This window comes from Sinocyclocheilus rhinocerous, unplaced genomic scaffold, assembly GCF_001515625.1.
Source record: "Sinocyclocheilus rhinocerous isolate Xijiao unplaced genomic scaffold, SAMN03320098_v1.1 scaffold1149, whole genome shotgun sequence".
Taxonomy (NCBI): Eukaryota; Metazoa; Chordata; class Actinopteri; order Cypriniformes; family Cyprinidae; genus Sinocyclocheilus; species Sinocyclocheilus rhinocerous.
This window is the reverse complement of record NW_015664180.1, coordinates 1,197,679-1,205,882: the sequence shown is the minus strand read 5'-3', so window position 1 is coordinate 1,205,882 and position 8,204 is coordinate 1,197,679. Positions and strand designations below refer to the sequence as shown.

The 8,204-nt window shown below is 37.6% G+C and overlaps 1 non-coding gene across 1 annotated transcript; it reads left to right on the top strand.

The window, feature by feature from the left end:
- The first annotated feature begins 3,814 nt into the window (after positions 1-3,814).
- On the top strand, positions 3,815-3,886 carry trnaq-uug (transfer RNA glutamine (anticodon UUG)). The gene has a single exon. It is a non-coding gene; the product is annotated as a tRNA-Gln (tRNA).
- The last annotated feature ends 4,318 nt before the right edge of the window (positions 3,887-8,204 follow it).

The following is an 8,204-nucleotide window of genomic DNA, read 5'->3' as shown; positions in this document are numbered from 1 at the left end:
TACACTGAAAAAAATGTTTCATTCATCCAATTAAAAAATTTTTTTGGTAATGATTCACATCTATATTTTTTTAACTTGAGCCAATGAAAAATAAATAACTTGCCCGTAGGGCAAAAATAAATAAATAATAAATAAAAAATTGAAAAACAAATAACTTGCCCTTAGGGCAAGTTATTTACAGTGGGTACGGAAAGTATTCAGACCCCCTTAAATTTTTCACTCTTTGTTATATTGCAGCCATTTGCTAAAATCATTTAAGTTAATTTTTTTTCCTCATTAATGTACACATAGCACCCCATATTGACAGAAAAACACAGATTTGTTGACATTTTTGCAGATTTATTAAAAAAGAAAAACTGAAATATCACATGGTCTTAAGTATTCAGACCCTTTGCTGTGACTCTCATATATTTAACTCAGGTGCTGTCCATTTGTTCTGATCATCCTTGAGATGGTTCTACACCTTCATTTGAGTCCAGCTGTGTTTGATTATACTGATTGGACTTGATTAGGAAAGCCACACACCTGTCTATATAAGACCTTACAGCTCACAGTGCATGTCAGAGCAAATGAGAATCATGAGGTCAAAGGAACTGCCTGAAGAGCTCAGAGACAGAATTGTGGCAAGGCACAGATCTGGTCAAGGTTACAAAAAAATTTCTGCTGCACTTAAGGTTCCTAAGAGCACGGTGGCCTCCATAATCCTTAAATGGAAGACGTTTGGGATGACCAGAACCCTTCCTAGAGCTGGCCGTCTGGCCAAACTGAGCTATCGGGGGAGAAGAGCCTTGGTGAGAGAGGTAAAGAAGAACCCAAAGATCACTGTGGCTGAGCTCCAGAGATGCAGTCGGGAGATGGGAGAAAGTTGTAGAAAGTCAACCATCACTGCAGCCCTCCACCAGTCGGGGCTTTATGGCAGAGTGGCCCGACGGAAGCCTCTCCTCAGTTCAAGACACATGAAAGCCCGCATGGAGTTTGCTAAAAAAACACCTGAAGGACTCCAAGATGGTGAGAAATAAGATTCTCTGGTCTGATGAGACCAAGATAGAACTTTTTGGCCTTAATTCTAAGCGGTATGTGTGGAGAAAACCAGGCACCTGTCCAATACAGTCCCAACAGTGAAGCATGGTGGTGGCAGCATCATGCTGTGGGGGTGTTTTTCAGCTGCAGGGACAGGACGACTGGTTGCAATCGAGGGAAAGATGAATGCGGCCAAGTACAGGGATATCCTGGACTAAAACCTTCTCCAGAGTGCTCAGGACCTCATACTGGGCCGAAGGTTTACCTTCCAAGAAGACAATGACCCTAAGCACACAGCTAAAATAACGAAGGAGTGGCTTCACAACGACTCTGTGACTGTTCTTGAATGGCCCAGCCAGATCCCTGACTTAAACCCAATTGAGCATCTCTGGAGAGACCTAAAAATGGCTGTCCACCAACGTTTACCATCCAACCTGACAGAACTGGAGAGGATCTGCAAGGAGGAATGGCAGAGGATCGCCAAATCCAGGTGTGAAAAACTTGTTGCGTCTTTCCCAAAAAGACTCATGGCTGTATTAGATCAAGAGGGTGCTTCTACTAAATACTGAGCAGAGGGTCTGAATACTTAGGACCATGTTATATTTCAGTTTTTCTTTTTTAATAAATCTGCAAAGATGTCAACAATTCTGTGTTTTTCTGTCAATATGGGGTGCTGTGTGTACATTAATGAGGAAAAAAAATTAACTTAAATGATTTTAGCAAATGGCTGCAATATAACAAAGAGTGAAAAATTTAAGGGGGTCTGAATACTTTCCGTACCCACTGTATATATATAGATGGATAGATAGATTTTTTTTGTGCAATGAACACACCAAATGTAAGTAATTATTTGCTGAAAATCCCCTCCGCTGTAGCTCTCAAACCTCATTTGCATTTCCGCACATTGAAATTCAGCACAAATTAATGAAATTTGTGATTTTTTTTTTAACATATATTCTTTTAACACAAACACATACCTTTTGGTTTCCCTTTCTCTAACATACAGTTTCCATGGTGGATATATCACACACTCGAATGCAAACATACCTGCACACAGATATCAAACTGACAGCGGTGTCTTCACATTCTCCAATTACAGATCTATATTTAAAGCAGAAATGGTCACTTATTCAGTGGCGAAGAGATAAATTGTTTGCATTTGTGTTGGTACTTCACTCTTGGTGTGACACCTGTAGTAGCCTACTTGACTATCTGCTTAAGCAATTGTCGCAATACATGCACTTAAAAGATGTGACCTTGCTAAGAAAACACTTAATATCAATGATGCAGACTCCACTTTGGGAAAAACTCGACATCCAAAAGACTAAAGAAAGTAAGTAATCAGCCTGCCAGAACTGAGCACAGAAAAACTAATGGATGAATGGTAATGAGGGTTTGCAGGAGGCGTATGAGTATGTTGCCTGGCCAGTATGGAGGTGACTGACAGCCAGACAAGGCTATGCTGTTGTTGTGATCCCCTCTACACACACACATACACACAAACACACACCCTTCACAGACAAGCCCCATGTCAGCACGGAGACGGCAGGCTGATTTATTGGATTCTCCTCTCCTGGGAACCCCCCTCCTATCCTCCTGCTCTCCCCCCATCTATCCATCCATCCATCCATCCCTCCTCCTCTTTCCTGCTTTCCCCAGGGGGCAGAGAAGGGGTAATGACCCACATCAGCATACACACACACACACACACACACACACACTTGTCATTCAAGCACATTTGCACCCTTCACAGGATATCGAACTTCAAAACACAGGAACCAGAAATTCCAACTCACTAATTATTCAAAGTATAATTAAAATGATTCATAACGACAAAAAATGATGCTTCAACCTGGAATCAACACATTGTATTTGCATATACAGAGATATGTCACTATAATCATAGATGTGTATCAATTATGCTCTTGGTTGCCTGTCAGTTCATTCTTTATTCGAATAAATTCACATCCATTGCCATATTGAAAATAGAAAACACCTTTTTTTAATTGTTATTGTATTTCTGACATTTTAATGAGCCAACTGTGTGATGACATTTTCCTAAAACTGTCTTAATTACATTGGCCTATTGCAAGTAAAGATGCTATGCTAAAATATTAAGCTTTCGCTTGTTTGTTAGTTATAATATTGATTTTTTAAAAAGCCTAATTTGTGTTGTCACTGTCGCAATATCGCAAATATCCTAATTTGCTTTAATAATGACTGCAATCACTGTAATAATAATACATACCATATGTGTTACGAGCTCCGGCTGCCCCCTTCAGTTCAATCGCGGTATTACAAAAGTGAGTGCGTGCGTCAGATTACTATTAAAATTCATGGAGGAGGCGTTATAGTGTGGTGAACATGTTGTCCGTGGGCGTAATTGCAATCCTCACATGTTGCTTTGTGTTTTACACATAGATTTTCACGGTTGGTACGTCTTCATCTTGAGCACTTGGTACGATATGAGCTATCAAGTGTGATAACGTTAGCTTTAGCTCGCGGATTTCACGGTCTTTTGTTGTTGTTTTGCGCGGTATAGTAATTTTAACGTAGTTTAATAACTTGAATAGTAAGGCAAATGGATACATTTTGTACTTGTTGAATGAAAAGTCAACATGCCTTGTCATTCAAAGTTGGGAAGACACGATAAAACGTTATCTCAATAACATATAACGTTAGGGTGTACGTATATTTTCTGTTGCGTAACTTATTTTATATATTAAAAGTGTATATAGGTGTTGAGCCATGTTCTTTTCAAATATTAAAGCATGACTCGAGTTTTGGTGCACGTGGTTCTATGGTGTAATGGTTAGCACTCTGGACTTTGAATCCAGCGATCCGAGTTCAAATCTCGGTAGAACCTGATCTTTTTTCCCCCCCCCCTTAAAATATCGCGAATAATGATATTCAGAAAACAAGTAGAACTAAACGAAATTAGTAAGCAAACGATAAAGACAGTAGAGCACGTGGTCCACTACTAATTCGATGGCTAGCCTATAATTACTAGCATACTGTGAAATATATTTTTAAATAGTAATTTTTAACCAAATGTTTTGATTTTTAAATTCGTAAATGCAACTTATTATTCCACATTATTCCATCATAAATATTTAAAATATCGAACATATATAAACATATTTCAACGTCTGTCCATATATCATCTCAGGAATGAATACAGTTAAATTGTATTTTTAATTGAATTTCAAGTAAAAATATCTTGACGTTTTGATAGTCTGACCGCAGGAATAACTCCTAAATAAATACAACAAAATAAAACTTCCACCAAAGTAGAGTTTCCAGGATTTAGTCAAATGACATTAAGGTGTTAAACTTTAAATGTCCAGGAGGAGTCAGTATATCACATATTATGTACATGTGGGAAAAATAAATAAATATTTTTTTACTACTACTGTAATATAGAGATCATATATGATATAATTTATTTTTATTATTATTTATTATATTAAATAATAATAACAATCATATTAATAATAATTATTATTATTATTATGAAAACATATATTTACAATTTCTTTATTTATAAATCATTTAACCTTTCACGACATACCCAGATGGACCCAAAAGAGATGTTTTGTCAGATTTAATGTCTGGTATAGCTAAGAAACCCCTATGTCCTCTTGTTTTTCATATTCCCTCCACCATTAACTTTTTGGATCTTAAAATACTCAATTTGTCTCCTCTCTCCAGCCATAGTACTCATATTTCCCCCCTTTACCCACTATCTGCAGCCTGCTTGGCAGGCTAACAGACCCTGTATTTTCCAAGCCTGAGCCACTGCAGCCCAGTCCAGATGTCTCTTGTGGATCCTCTGACCTCACCGGGAGCCAAACGTCCCCTTAGAGTTAGCCGGACGTCTGGCCTTCAGGCTCAGAGGTACAATTTAAATGACTGTAATTTGAAGGTATAAAGTTCCAAATTTATTAACAGTAACATTAACATTTATTGACCACCCCTACATCTTTAGATAGGAGTGTCTGAATTAATAGTCAGCGTGTTGTTCATGAAGTGTACAACCGTCCAATGTGTGTTACCTGTTATAATTCCTCACAGAGCCGCAGAGAACAGCAGCAACAGTGAGCGAGTATAAATATATAAACCCATCCAGCCGGTGGTGGGTATGGCCAGGAGCCAGGCATCACTGACCCCTGAGCTGAAAGAAGTGTAGCATTGTCTCTCTGGGCCTCCAGCTCTGTGCGTTTCAAAATGAACAGCAGATCCCTTCTGGATTATTTACTTTTGCCAGGCTATATGCCACATATGACTCAGAATTACTACACCTTCCATTTTTCCTAAAGGAAGGAGGCCATTTTTGGCCAATAATGAACTTTATAGAAAATAATTGTAATATTTTTAGTATGTTTTTGTAGCTGTTTGGATGTATTTATAAGAAGAAAATGAGAAAACCTGACATTTTAAAGATGAACAATGGCGTGATAAGTTATCAAATATAGGCTAGTACCAAAGGAGACATTTCAGAAGCATTTTTAAAAAAAAAAAAAAAAAAAAAAAAAAAAAAAAAAAAAAAACCGCACTAACAAAAAATAATTTTACGTGAAAATCAGCCCTCTTTTACGTTTAATTAATTCAGCGCTCTATCATATATTTCCTAATGTTTGCATAGCAACGCTGTATATCAGTCCGCTCATTGGTGGAGCAGACACCGGCGCTACTTTCATGTCCCGTATCAACATGAAATAGGAGGAGCTAATAATAACGGACTCGCGCTGTGTTTCCTGCAAACGCGACTGGCGCCATTATGTCTCAGTTATGTGTATCAATAACAACATTGATAATATAAAGGTAAGTTTTTAAAATAATTTCAGACAGCATACTGAGAGTAAAAATAAATGGGAGTAAAATCACAACTGCCATTTTGAGGGAAATCCTTTTTCAAGGGCTTTGCACAAAACGACATTTGCAAACATAATATTGTCAAATAAAACATAAAAGTTGCCAACGTAATATCCACCTTTTTCCTGCGGGTTTTTTTTTTTTCAATTATGGGAAGCACTTCCGGTTTGTGGAAGTTCCACTCAAAAAGACTGCTACAAATCATAAGATTGCGCTAATCCTTAACCATCATTTTGACTGAATGGGCTGTAAATTTTTTAAATTCATTTTAGATTTTCAGAAGTTAGGAGAATAACGTTACATTTGGCATAATTTGATGTGATATACAACAATATCTATAGTTATTCATGATATATTGAAATAATTTGTTAATACAATTCATAGAGCGAACCTTTTGCTGATTGTTTACAGTGTAAATGGAAGTTACTTCCATAATTTGCGCAAAGCATCATGGGGCATAGGAAAAAGGTGGATAGGACATGAAATGCAGCTCACCCTAGCTAAAAGATTCATTAGGGCTTTTCACACTGCGCTTAACCCTGGGTTATCGTCGTTCTAAACACCGCTTTTAACCCCTGGTAAAGAAACGTTTCACACCTGTAATTTGAAAGCAATGTTAGCACCTCTTTTTACCCAGGGTTATGAAACCTGCTCCGGAGCAGGGTTAACCTCGCATTGCGGTGCTTAGTTTGTTCAGTGTGAAATGGAGCGGTGTTTGCTTGTTGCTGCTGGATGCTTGGCAACAGACAGCCAATCAGAAATTGAGCAGCAAGGCTCATGTCACGTCAGTAACAGGAAACGTGCGTCGTGTAAACAGCAGCCGGTGAGAGAAAAATAAGAAATGTCAAAAGACGGAACGCGTGTGAACTGGAGTGATGAGGAGACGTTATTATTCTTACAGCTAATTCTAGTCTCTCCACACTTAAAAGAAATTCTAAGAAATATTCACATACTTTGCTCCTTGTTTTCCTTCTTTTGTACTGTTGTCTTTGTTTTCTTGACGTACGCAGCGACATTTTTTTAAATAACTGGCAAGACGCGGGAAAAGCCGTGTAAACAGGTTGCCTGCTGTTCGTCCAATCAGTGACAGTGACACCGCAAATATGCAAATAAGAATGACTGTTAACCCGGGGTTTAGGAATGTAACGTTACAGTGTGAAACATCTGTGAATGAATACCCAGGATTAACAGTTAACCCCCGGTATAGTATGAGTAGTGTGAAATGTGATTACAGATAACCCAGGATTCAGGATGACCCATCCAGGGTTAACAATTTCAAGTGTGAAAAGCCCTATTCTGGTAAATCCAACTTTGCAGCATTGAACACTATTGTGTATTTTAAGGTTGTGGTAAGTCTAAATGCATCATTGAAAGTGCAAAACAACTGACGGAGGAATTTTCACATTTTGCGGAATGTGACAAGCTAACTGAGCCATCTTCACACAAAATTAATTACTGAAGGAGACACCAACTAGGCCTCTCGCAATAATCAATATATCGACTTATCGCGCAATATATATACATGACCTCAATAATTTTTGGTGACGCAATATATCACCCATTATATTTACTTAAAAATGTATGTCACCATGTTTTGTACATTCCACTTGCGCCTGTCTTTTGCAGCTTCTCGTACTTGGTGTAGTCATGAGGTGCTAGTTCACATTTAAAAAGTGCTTCTACAAAAAAAGTTTCATCTGCAGATATGGCCTTGTTTAGGGATCTGTGTCTTCGTGCATACGGACATCTGACTGCTAAGTAGTGATTGTTTTTCGGCAATAGTGTGCACCCTCAGTTTACAGAGAAAAGAAGGTCAGGAAAAAATCTGTAGATGGAAAAATCTCCATACAAGTTCTTTGTGCATTTTTCTTTTTTTGTACTTGTTACTTTGCACTTTTTGTTAGAAAATGTTTATTTACTATTTATTCAGGTTTTTTAAGGTATCTAACATTTTGATTCTTAATTTCCATGATCTAAATATTCTTAAAAATTAAAAGTTTGTTGTCATTTGGAAGTGTGTAGGCCTTCTTGCATTATTATGCTGTTACATTATGATTATATATTCAGTGGCATAAAATGGTCTTTAATATGACAATAATATCGCTTATCGCAATTATTTCTGGGGCAATATATCGCACAACAAAAAGTTGTTATCGTGACAGGCCTAACACCAACAATACATAGCTAAAATAGCTCTGAACACAGTAATGTGACAACACCTAAAATCATCCCCAAAGGAATAAAGGTGCTTAATATGTTAGAACAACTTAGGCTTTCTTTGACATCTTCTAAAGCAGCTCTTGCATAAG